This window comes from Phocoena phocoena, chromosome 15, assembly GCF_963924675.1.
Source record: "Phocoena phocoena chromosome 15, mPhoPho1.1, whole genome shotgun sequence".
Classification (NCBI taxonomy): domain Eukaryota; kingdom Metazoa; phylum Chordata; class Mammalia; order Artiodactyla; family Phocoenidae; genus Phocoena; species Phocoena phocoena.
In genome coordinates, this window is record NC_089233.1 from 67,518,976 (window position 1) to 67,532,500 (window position 13,525).

The following is a 13,525-nucleotide window of genomic DNA, read 5'->3' on the forward strand; positions in this document are numbered from 1 at the left end:
TTTGAGATTTACTTGTTAAAAAAACTTGGTTGCTTGTCTTAAAGAATTCACCATAGTCTGCATTTTGCTGTTTGCAATTTAGTGGTGTGGTTGAAATGTTCCTTCGCCCCTGGTATTTCCTGTAAATTAGAAGTTAGATCTAGAATTTTGATCAGGTTCAGGTTTTGGCTTTTGGCAAAAATACTTCATACTTCATGGTACAGTGTACTGTATGTTAGGAAGTCTGGTTGGCTCTTCTGATGGTAGCAACCACTGATGATCATTTTAATCAACAATAATTTTAATCCCATCATTCTTTTTCATTCATTTTCTGAATCACTTTTTAAAGAAAAGCTTCTTCTCATCAACTATTTGTCATCCTGAGATACAGTTTATATGGGAAAGACAAGTTAATGCTTGATTTCTTTATTTTCTAGTTTTCAAAATAATGAGTTGCTCCTCTAGTATTCGATGTAGGACACCAGTGAGCTTATTTTGTTATGACTATCATTTTGCATGCATGGATTTTAAAGTATTTGATGGATTTCAATCCGTCACAGTTGTTCTTTTACTGAGATCAAATTCTCCTGCGTTTGGCCTGTGGGCGACTCTTTAAGTTCACTTTTGAGTCCTTCTGACATGACCACATGGTTTTCGATAGCTTCTTCTTGTCTGGTTTGACAATATGTTCCAGGTTCATCTTGTAGGTTTTCTCTCCCAAACCTAGACAACCCTTTTTTTCTTTCAATGGAGAAGGACATTTAGACGTCCACAGTTTGGGTTTTGAGGTGTTCATTGCAACTGGGTTGGCCACTGTTTCTAGGGCTTTTCAGTGGATACAGGTAGGATATAACATATTTCATTTTAAAGAGAAAATATATCTTGAGTTTTCATTGAAACTTCCAACTAAGAAATGACATTATTTTTACTTATCTTCTTTGATCTTACACCTGCATGTCCTGTTTCTCCTGTAGAATAATGTTCCAGTTCCCAAAAGCAAACACATTTATTTTGTACCTACTGAACTCTCTCAGAGTAACGCTCCCACCAATGACAAGATTATTGAACATAGTGTAAGTTTTTTTTTTTTTTTCTTAAATTCATTTAGGTTGGGCATATCCCACAGGGGATGAACAGCCAGATTATGGTATCTTAAAATCACCCGACATATTTCTATCTGCGTGATTGTACCACCAGCTCAATACATAGATTTATTCACTTATTTAATTTGTTTATTTTTTATAGTGATTGCCTTTATAAATTGTAATTATAAAATTACAATTTAATACATAAATAATACATATTAATCTATAAAATTACCCTTCCCCCTCCCCATATCCTCAAGTCCATTCTCTAGTAGGTCTGTGTCTTTTTTTTTTTTTTTGCGGTACGCGGGCCTCTCACTGCTGTGGCCTGTCCCATTGCGGAGCACAGGCCCAGCGGCCATGTCTCATGGGCCCAGCCGCTCTGCAGCATGTGATATCTTCCCGGACCGGGGCACGAATCCGCACCCCCTGCATCGGCAGGCAGACTCTCAACCACTGCGCCACCAGGGATGTCCAGGTCTGTGTCTTTATTCCCGTCTTACCCCTAGGTTCTTCATGACATTTTTTTTTCTTAGATTCCATAAGCTGTGACAAAGTGAGAGAGTGGCATGGACATATATACACTACAAAACGTAAAATAGCTAGTGGGAAGCAGCCGCATAGCACAGGGAGATCAGCTCGGTGCTTTGTGACCACCTGGAGGGGTGGGATAGGGAGGGTGGGAGGGAGGGAGATGCAAGAGGGAAGAGATATGGGAACATATATATATGTGTAACTGATTCGCTTTGTTATAAAGCAGAAACTAACACATCATTGTAAAGCAATTATACTCCAATAAAGATGTTAAAAAATCTATAAAATTAATTATAACATTATAATTACGTAAAATATGTACATGGTTCCAAATCAGATCGACAAAACAGAATGTTCTACACGAACACCCAGAGTTCTCCAGAAGTATGAAGCTCCAGTTACCCACCATGGAAACTTGCTGGAGAACACATACTTACTGGCTGCCCTTTCCCCTGATCTCACTTTCTCATAGCCTTACTAGTTTTCAGGGATCACATTCAAATAAACTACTTGTACTCAAATCTTTGTCTCCTAGTCTGCTTCTAGGGTAATCCAAATCAAAGCACACATTTTTCTCCACCTGACTTTTCACACAGAAATGTATCCTGAAGGTTGATCATGCCATTGCTCTGTAGATCAACATGGCTGCTATTACTGAGGCTCCTTCCATGCCAGTGTCTTGCTGGCAGGGACTAGAGGAACTGAAGTCTGGGCAGTCTCACAGGAGGACACCCCATCGGAAGTCAGATTGTGGACCTGAGGCAGTTTTGGTGTCATAATGGACACCTATTCTTTGTAAGGTAGGGCAGTGGCTGAGAGACTTGCTTTTGGTGCCAGGTTGGTCTGGGTTTGGATCCTGACTCTGGCGGCTATTGCTGTATGAGCTGGACAAGTCACTTCACATCTCTGAGCCTTGGTTTCCTCATTGGTTCAATGAGCATAATGGTAGCACCTACCCTATGAGGTACATTGATGTGGGGTACAAGGAGTAAAGTGTCTGGCACATGCCCACCTTCTGTAGATGTTAGCTCTTATCATCATCATCATCTTAAAATAAGAGACTGCTCTAATTCCTTTCTTTCTGAGCACAGATAATCTCTTTTCCAGGATCAGAGTCCTTAGCTCTTTGATAAAGCTTTCACAGTATATGTGTCCTAGCCCCTCTCCATCCTGGTCTGCTGTAACCCAGACCAAGCTGTAAATCTACGGTTAAGGTGGCTTCAAGAAATAGAAACCGTCCTCCCAGTGTGGCACATCTGCCAGAGAACTTGGCTTGAATTGCCACTGATAAAATTCTCTCATTAGGAATTTGTGTGAACTTCTCCCATTTTGAATTTCCCTGGGGGTACTCTGTCCCACAAGACCTGGCCTTTACCCATATGAATCAGGGGACCTTCTGTCTGCTTTAGGCCCCCCACTGGCCCTTTCTCATGGCCCCTTTCTGTCTTCCCAATGAAACATATCTATCCTGGAGATCCCGACAAGAGCTTTCAGTGTTACCCCGAATTCTCGGTATTTTCTCAGAATTGACCATTGAGTGGTTATAAAAGTGTTTACACTCTTTAGTCTGAGGAGAAAGTCTGTCTCAAGGGCTGGGAGGAAGAGGAAAGTATGACTTGATCTTCTTTTCAGGAAGGAAGCAAACCTGGGAAGCAGAGAAGGTGGAGGAAGAAAAAGGAGAATATTTATAAATATGAAAAGGTGGAATGGAGTTTCCTTGCTTTTGCCATAGTCTATCCTGCAGATATTTTGAGGGTGGCATCCTTACCGGGCTCTGCAGCTGTCTGTGGGCCAGAGCTCTCAGAGGGGGCAGAGGGTGCCTCAGATACAAAGTGGGACCCCTCAGGGCCTCTGCAGGTCCCACATCCCAAACAGTACCCTCACATGCCAGAGGTGGAAGTAACGATCCGCTGAGCGAATATTAGCTAGAATTTTAGCTAAAATGGCTTCTCAGGAGGCTTGAGAAATCATCCCAGAAAACAAAGTGTTTTGCGATATAAAATAAATGCACAGACATTCCTGGTAGTTTTGGAAAGGGGTGTCTGGCTCCCAAGGGATGGCAGTGACTAGGCAGGACAAGGCCTTTGGATACATGTGTTTTATAAGCTCTAAAGATTCTTTGGATAACCGTATACAACACACTGACTCTCAGATAGATGAAAAGCAGAACTCTTTGTTACTATGGCTCCAAATGAGAGAATAAGAGAAGGCTGTCATGCAGGGATGCACAGGGGGTTACACTTGGGGACTGGGTCACAGAAAGCTGGAGCTGTAGGAGGAGCTTATGCATGGTGAATGGAGAAGATTTTGAAAGCTTTCTGGAGACTGGACAAGTTGAATAATTACTGGGTTTAGGGGCTGCCCCTAGCTAGTTGTTGGGTACCTGGCCCTGGAGAAGAGGACCCCAATAAGGGACATGGTTGGGGTAGAGGCTTAGCAAACTACCCATGAAGGGAAATTGAGAGTTTTTAGCCATGACTTCAAAACTGGGTCAGGGCAGCACTTGTGAAATATTATATTATAGCATGTCAATTGGATTCAGGGCAGATGTTCAGCTTCTGGAGAAACTTAAGTTAAAGTTGGGCTAAAACCCAGTCATAAGGCTTGGACCAAATGTTAGGAGTTAGAACAGGGAAACCAAATATGCGGCATGCATGCTATTACCATCCTTTCCCTTGATCAGAGCAGACATTGCTAATCAAACACGATTTGGAGCCTGCTCAACTTGGAATCTTTCTCAAGTACCCCTGACAAGCAACAAAGTTGGCATGTAATTTGAAACCCACTACCCAGTCTTCATTAGAAGAAAGAACTAGCTAAAAGGCATGTAGATATCTGGGTCTCGTGTAATTTAAAATCTACGGGAAGCGTATATAATTTCAGATCCCACCCATTGGTGGGCTAAGAGTCCCTCTTATCAGCATTGCTCAGGGACTAAGAGGGGCTGAATCAGAAATGCCTGGGCCCCGGTGCAGGGAGTTGCATGGAACTGGAGAAGGAAGGGTCAAAAACTCTTAGAAGTACAAGAAAGTTACCTCTAACGGTGGAAATGTGGATTAAAATACCAGAGGGAGAGAACTTTTCAGGAACCAGTGTTCCTACCATATAGACAGGCCAAGACCCATCCACAAACCATGCTCTGGTGGGGAGTTTGGGCTGGCATCTGAAGGTAGGACAAGGTATATTTGATCTTTTTGGAAAACACAGCTGCCCAACCTCAACTTCTCCTCAAAGCTATTCTACATCTGTATCCTCTCCTGAAACATTTTATTAAACATTTCATCTATATTTCTTTTCACCCCAGACCTCAACTTTTGATTTTCTCTGGTATTTATCTGTGGTTTCTCAAAGTGCAAAAGGCATGTTTTAGGATGAAGATATTTTCATAGAGGCTGGCTAGATATCTGAGATCCACCAACAGGCAGTTGACTCAGGTGAAGTGAAGCCAAAGGGAAACCAAAGTTTGTTTTCTAGATTTTTTTTTTCTCACAGGGAGAAGGAGATTACTGATCAATTTCAGTTTATGTCTCTTCTCCCTTACTTATCTATATGTAATCAGTATATATTTTTTAAACTCCCACTATGATCCATACTGTGTAGCAGGCACTGGGAATATGATGCAGGAACAAAAGCAGATGTGGTCCCCCCCCCCCCGCCTCCTGGAGCTCTCTTGGGAGACAGAGAGATGAATTAAATAATCCTAGAACAATATGCAAACTTGTGTCTGGTGTTTTGAGAGAGAGTTGCATCATGTTAAGTAAGCTTATGGTAGGGGATTTGATAAAGGGAGGGAAGGCAGAATGGTGAATTCAGAAGTGAATGGTGACGGAGACTAAAGGAGGATCTGAAGGACCTAGTGAAATGAAGAATTATGTAGTAGAAAGGGAACTCCAGGCAGGGGGCACAGCCTGTGCAAAGGTCTGGCAATGGGAATAAAGCATGAACATTAGGTGACAACATGAAGGTTGAGCAGCTAGAGAAGACTGAACAAAGGGAGATGTGATAGGCAATGAGTTGGAAGAGGTGCCCAAGGACCATCAAGGTGGGACCTTGTAAGGCAATCAGCTATGAATTTACTGAGAAGCTAGTAAAAGTTAACTTCAGGGCCTTTTATTTGCATGGGGTTTTCCCAAAGCCCTGCATCATGAATGTTGCCCATCCAAATAGCACTTTACTTGTTGTACAAGAAAACATTAGAAGTTCCCTAAAATTTCATAGCTCACATAGAAAATAAACTTGATAGAAGAATTCTCAAATTTGCACAATTGTAAACATTTTGGTGGCATTTCCAATAATGAATTGGTGAACTGGAAAACAAACAAACAAACAAACAAAAAAACAAACTGGCTTTGCTCTACCATGCCAGGGTGAAAATAATTTAGAAATTCTGAATTCACTTTCTTTTCTCTCCATAGAAAACATTACATGCTCATCGTCATGTGAAAAGGAGATCAAAGAATATGCAGCAAACCAAAGGTAAGAACTATCACAGTGTTGCGTCTGTGTGCTGATTAATACAAATATTATGTTATTTTCCAGGATTTTGTAATGTTAGTGTTATCTGTCACTTTAAAAAAAATGTAGTTTATTGTGATTTATTTTCTTTCTCTAAATAAATATTCAAGTTTGTGCCTGATTCCAAATCCAGAATTTTGTCTTCTTAGCTGATCTATTCACTGTTAGTCATCGATAACTATTATCAACCTTCTACCCCAATGTCAGGGTGATTCTGTAGGGTGAGTCTTTCTCAGGTCTCTTTATTTCTTAAAATCTATGGTGTGAGTGGGTTGAATCACTCCCACCCAGAGATGGTCTGTCTGTTTTCAGCTCTCAGAGTTGGTGGGTTCAGTCATTTGGAGGCAGAGGGGGATGGTGAAGACAGAGGCTGGGATACACTGTCTCTATGCCCAGCCATCCCTATTTCAGGATCTTTCCAGTACATTTTGCTTTAAGCCAATAATGAAACCTGAATGGTGTCCAGGAAAGAACACTGGACTGCAGATCTCAGTTTGAAGCCTGGCTTTCTCCCTTACCATGTGGTCAAGTCTCTGAATGTGTTAATCAGACTAAAAGATTCTATGAAGGATTTACATGAAGATAGTGATTAACAGAAAGACAGCAGCAGACTGCGTTAAGGATACAAGATTTCCTTAATAGCAAGTGAAATGGAAGAATCTCTGTATTGAGGCAAGAAACACAAAGCAGGAACTGTGTGTAATGTCCTCTTAGGGACGCACACCTTTTTATTTTCATAATGGGACATTTAAGAAATTAAATACATAAACATGTAAGTCCCTTTATTAGAGAAATTTTACATATTGGTGAATATGACCAATGGTCACATGTATGGGTAGATTCTTTAAAAATCAGAACCAATAATTAAGACAGCTAGCTTCCGTGTTCTACTTGTTTCATTGTCTAATGTCTAGTGTAGTTATAGTTTATTGTTGGAATGATGGTTTGAACACATTTCAAGAAAATTAGAAGATGTATATGAACACCCTTCTTTCTGCAACAGTCTATGGTTTTCTTCATCATCAGGCCTGCCTGCCTGGGGACACTGAACACATAGGTTGCGGTGAGAGATAACAGTGATTTAAATGGTCACTGTTTTCTTCAAATGAACTTGACTTCACACATATACTCAACTGATAAAGTCTACCATGGCTCATCATGGCTCACAACCATAGTTGTGGGATCTGGTAATACTTACCATAAGTGACGTAAAGGTCATAAGTTCTGGTTTGCAAACTAGCAGCCTCAGCCTTAGCTCTCAAATTTCTACTATTTTCCTTGCACCAAGAGTAGACTCATCTGTTTCCAACAATTCACTCTCTTCATATTCTTCCATATCTGCAGCTTTTCTTACATCTTCCTCCTCTTTCTCCTCACATATAGCTGAGCAAATTTGGAGTTTTAGACTGTCTTTGCTGTCCAGCTATGAAATGAATGAGAAAATGCAAGACAGAGTTGAGACACTGATCAATTCTGACTTTGTGGTAGGACTTTTATTTAATCTTCACACCGTGAGAGAAAGATATTCTTTCCATGTTATAGATGAGGAAACGCCAGCACTAAGAGGGAAATTGATATGTACAAGTTTGGATAACCAGTAGGTGGCTGAACCTGTGTCCTAACCCAAGTTTTCTGAGTCTGTATCTTAAGCTCCTTCTTCAATGGTATGATCATTAACTCTTTTTGGTTCAGATGTTTCTATGAGGACCCAATGAAGGTATTTTTACACACATGCATGTGCATGTACACACACACATGCATATACACTCACACATGTGTGTACATACATGCATGCATACAATCATATACACATACAGAAAGACAGACACACAAACACACACACTCATACACTGCATATAATTCCAGGACTCACAGACCCCTGTTACCTGGTGTAAGGATCCTTTCCCTACATCACAAACAAGAAAGGCACCTGGTTCTTGCAGATGTGCAATTTATGCCTTTTCTTCAACTACATTGAATTATTAACTAATTAGTGCTTGTGAAGTCCTCGGGAAATACCAAGCGCTTGTTCAACGCTAAATATGGTTATTAGTAAAGCTTTGATTTTAGAGAACAGCCAGGTAGTCCTGAAATAAGCAAATAATGGTTGTGTAGGGAGGCTGGCAGCTGACGGGCATGCCGCGGTGTATAATCAAACTCTGCCTGGCTTTCAAAGGTGCTCCAGCTCGTCACTGCTACATCATCCTTATGGCGAGTTTGCACATTTTCAGGGAATGTGTGTTTCATATTTCCGTGTCCATTTACCTTTCTTTTTACCTTCCTTCTGCACCCTCTCATACCCAACCCTTTCTTTCACAGCAGATAAGTCTACCTCTCCTTTGGGGAAATAGTGTCTCCACCTCAATTTATTACTGTCACCCCTAAATGTTCCTGTCACATGCCATCTGTCCCTCCTGACCTTACATCTCAGAGGAATTGGCTCCATGGGCAGTGACCTGTGCTGTCACATACACTCAGATTTCTCCCCTTGTTTGGTTTAATGTTCTGCTATCACCATCTTGAAATTCTTTATAACTTTTGAACAAAGGACCCAACAGTTTCCTTTTGCACTGGGCACCACAATTTACATAACCAATCCTACCCCCGCCAACTGAATGTTCGAGGTGAATCCCTCTAGTTTTACCTGTATGTGTTGCCCCAAAGACCTCCCTCCATCAATAATATTGTGTCCTTTCATTCTTTCTCCCTCTACTGATGGCCATCTTTCAGCCGACCATATGCTCATCCAAAAGAATTGAAGGAAATCGCTTTCATCTATGGAATGACCTTCAGTTTTACATTCTTTGGGTTGCAAGGGACAGAAACCCAACTAAAACTAGCAGAGGGAAAAAAGGAAACATTATATGATATAAACAAATTGTGGAAGAGGCAGAAGTGAGCTGGCTTCATAGACAACTGAACTCTGAGATGTGACCACTATTTCATTTTCATCTCTACTCTTGTCTTCATGTTAGAGTTATTCTTTCAGGTCAGTTTTTTCCACGTGATGAAAACCTGTCTGTAGGTCGTGCCAGACCAAATTCCTGTAGCTTATGATCAACAAGGAAAATGGGCCATCGCCATCAAGTTTGAATAATAAAAAATCTGAGGAGGAATTCTATTTGGCTCAGCTTGGGTCATAAGTTTATCCTTGAACCAATCACAGTGGTCAAGGGAATGGAGCACTCTGAGGGCTCATGTTGGCTGTCTTATCTGGATCTCATTGTTGGAATTCTGGGAGAGCAGTTCCCTATGGAAAAGTGTGCAGATAATGGGAATACAGAGCAATCAATTATTACCCCTGTCCCCTTTTACCCAGTACTTCCTCCCTCTCTTCCTCTTCATGGTTTAAAGTCATTACAAAGCCACCTATTTGAAAAGTAGTCTATATTCACTCACCTGACTTTTCCACCTCCAATCACCTCTGAATATTTTTCAACGTCCCTCTTAAACTGCTCTTGTCAAGATCACCATTGGTTTCCTTGTGGTCAAATTTATAGATCAATTTTCAATGAGCTCTTATTTTATCTCCTGCGATATGTTGCCTTTGGTTGTTCTTTCTTAGGAAAATTCTCTTCCCTTGGTTTCTATTAAAACATATTTCTGGCCTTTTTCCTCCTTGTCTTTCACATCAGCTTCTGCAAGCTCTATTTTTTATTGGCTTCAGTTTCCCTATTTCTTAAACTTGTCCCCTGGTCTGGTTCTTTACCTGGCCCCATGAATCTGCCTTTGATATTTCCTCTTATTCCTGCATACCATGCCTAGTGGTTCTGTTCATATTTGGAGACTCAGTCATCCAGGAGAGAAATGATGGTGACCTGGATTTGGATCAGGGTGTTGGCTATTGGCAAGAAAATAATGGGAAGTAACTCAAAGATTATAAAGGAGGTAGAATCATCTGAACTTGATGATAGGTTGGAAGTGGGGAATAAGAAGGAGTGCTGCAAATATCTTTCCAGTTTCTGGCTTGGGACAAAGTGATGGATGGTGCTGTTGAAAAAATGAGGGTAGTGTGTGTGCATGTGATTGTACGTGCATTCTTGTGGGTCCCTGTATATACTGGGGTGTATATACACATATCTGTATGAGTCCACGCTTATGCTGATGTACTTGTCTTTGCATATGTGAGCATTTAGAAGCGTGGAGAGCGTGTCATAAGAGTGAAAGTCCGTATGTGTGTGGAAATGAAGAGGATGGTGTTGAAATGAAGATATTCCCATATGTCCACAAGCACAGACATCTTGAGTCCCAACATTTGGGTGTCTGTGGTTCTAAGGAATGGCTTCCAGGCAGAGAGGACCAGCAATTTCTCCTAGCTTATCACCAGTCTGCTCCTTGCATTGTGTCCTGCTTTAAGAAACCACACAGCATGGAGCTTGCTTAATTACATTCTATTACAACGTTAAAGGGCACTAACTGCAGTTCTTAGAAACGTCCAGCACACGTTGCCTAGCAGAGGATGCAGGATGAAAGGTTGAATCTTTTCTGTAATCCCCCTTACCTGGCCTTGATCTGAGCTTTTATTAGTCTGGGGAAATGGGCTTACGGTATGTTCAGTATGGATTTCTGCCTACCTGTGGATTTGCAGCTCTAGAGGAGAGCTGCTCTGGCCACTGGAGCTAAAGAGTTCCAGTTTTGGGGCAACGTGGGGCAGACACCTCTGAGGGCTTCCTGACTCCAGACATGGGAAGAAGGAGAAAACAGAGCGAGGAAGGTAGAAGCAGGTAGACTCTGATTCACACTTATCACTCTCTCATTCTTTTTGGTACTGAATTTATTTTAGGGAAACACAAAACAGTCTCTTGTGTCTGCTCTCCACTCTTTCATTCTCATAGAAAGCCAACTAAAGGTCACAGCATATTCCCAAGAAATTGGATTCTTCGTGGGGGAAATTTGGTACTAAACCGAGTTTCAATAGCTTGTATATTTATTCATCTGTGCATTTTTTCTCCTCTTCCTTTTCCTCATCAGAATTCATACTCACCAAGCATTTGCTCTTTACTAAGTGTGTTATCTCTTTTAAGACTTGTAATGTCTTTATGAGGCTGGTACTAGTATAGTCTCTATTTTACAGCCAAGAAAACTTAGCGTCAGAGAGGTTTAGTGATTTGCCTGCAATCATGCGGCTCAGAAGGATAGAAATGAGATGTGAACCCAGGTCAGTCTGGCACATCCCAGCATTATGGCAATGCACAATCTTAATCCCTTCCTTGTCTCCCCCAAATACGAGAAAGACTTTAAAAAAATCAATGATAGTGCCACTGCTTAGAGATCCAGCTACCAGCAATTTTATTTTTCCAATGTATTATCTCTCTCTCTCTCACACACACAAATATATGTATATAACATACAGTAAATATCTACATACACTACACATATAAAATATAATACATAAATAATATGGTATATATGCATGTATATATGTGTTTATATATTATAAATTAATGTGAACATACTCTAAATTCTACTTTTGCGCTACCATTCCCCTCCCTACGAAATAGGTCACAAGCATATATTCAAGTCATAATATATTTTCCTATTTGTCATTTTTGTGGCTGATTATATTCCATTTGCTGGGGAAAATTTCCTTTTGGATTTTGATTGGCATTGCCTTGAATTGACAGACTATTTTGGAGATGATCTCTGTCCTCCTCTCCAGAAAGATGGGAAAAACTTGAACATCTTTAAATGTAGGCTCCAGCTTGGAGAGGAGATACAGGAGAAAAGGATGCAGGAGAAACGGATGGAGGAGAAAGGACTCTCCAAAGCAGGCATTGCTTGGCAAGCACTTCCGAGACTGACATCTCTCCATTCCTTGTGAAGGCCAGGGCCATGTGAGGGACGCCCCTGTATCCTCTGAGGTGGAGTCTCATGTTCTCAGAGGGATGGAGGCTGGAGGACCACTGATCATTAGCAGGAACATTAAGATTTGGAAGACTGCAAGATATGGTGGGAAAATGTGGGTCCCATATAGTGGTGGACTGGTAAATATTTAACAACTTGTTCTTCAGAAAACCAAGTCCCAATTTGTAATGTTTACCACTTATATGGGGTAAGTGCTTTCATTGTGACCAGTTTTAAGCTGGCAATTAATGTCATTGAATGAGGAACTGGAAAGAGATGGACAACCACATACCATTATAATGGTCACCTCACCATACGGACACAATAGATGTAAATAACCCCCAAAACATAGACAACAGACAATAGTACAATATATATACATATTATATATATCACACCAATGTAATAGTAATAAAATAATTAGGAATTTATGACTTTTGAGTATTTATTATCTTTTGTGAATATAATTTATATAATTGTAAGTGTATAACATTTAGTTTTTAATAATGGCCGTGTTTAACAACTGGTCTGCAAAATTCCTAATAATTTAACAATTAACTCTTTCAAACCAATACGAGTCAGCTCTAGTGCACAACTGGTCAGACAGGCAGATCTTGATTCCGGTCTTAGCTCCACCACTTAGCAGCTGTGTGACCTTGGGAAAGACCAGTAACATTTTCATCTTCAGTTTCCTGCTACACGACATAATGTTAATAATGAAAGCGATTGCACTGGGATATTGCAAAGATTAGAAGTAATAGACACAAACCTCCCGCAGGCCCGGGCACACCATCGGTTGCTCACCAGTGTGCGTGGTGGTAATGGTTGTAGCAGCAGCAGTGGTAGTGGTTTGATGTCACCACCACTAGTAGCCGGTGTCCCTTAGTGGGAGAGAGTGCAGATTCCAGAGACTGGCTTGAAACTGCCTCTTCCTTTTGCTCACTGTTGGCCTTTGGCAAATTATTTAACTCATCTGAGTTCGAGTTTCCTTACCTCCAAGAAGGATGTAATAATAATACACACCTCCGAGGTTTGTTTGGAGGGTTCAGTGAGTGACTGCGTGTGAAGATTTTAGCACAGTGTCTGGCTCCCAGGGAGCTCCACAGCTTGGTCATGGGAGTGGAAGGGGCAGCCTTGGTGGTGGTTTTTATAGGAGGCAGGGTAGCACAGTGGCTACAAGTAGAATGGGGACTCACATTCCAGATCCTTCACCCATTAGTTATGTGACGACCTTGGGCAAGTCAGTGAACTTTTCTTAGCTTCGGTTTCATTACATGTAAAACAGAGGAAATAATAGTACCCAACTTTAAGGGGGTTAAAAGAATTAAATGAGATAATAAGTGTTATTATGATGATGATTCTCATAATCATCATCCGTATCACAGGTGATGCTGAAGCACAATCCCTATCTCTGACCATGACCTACTTCACAGAGGACTTCTGGGTCAGCCCTCATGTACCAGCCTGCCTGTCATCTCCCTCAGGACTTCAGCACACCCTCCCAGTTTGCTTACTGATAAAATGCTATTGAGAAGTTGGCCCTTTTTTTTTTTTTTTTTTTTTTTTGT

The 13,525-nt window shown here is 41.1% G+C and overlaps 1 pseudogene; it reads right to left on the bottom strand.

The window, feature by feature from the left end:
- Positions 1 to 6,986: 6,986 nt before the first annotated feature.
- Positions 6,987 to 12,750, bottom strand: LOC136135416 (ubiquitin-like-conjugating enzyme ATG3 pseudogene; annotated as a pseudogene).
- Positions 12,751 to 13,525: the final 775 nt, after the last annotated feature.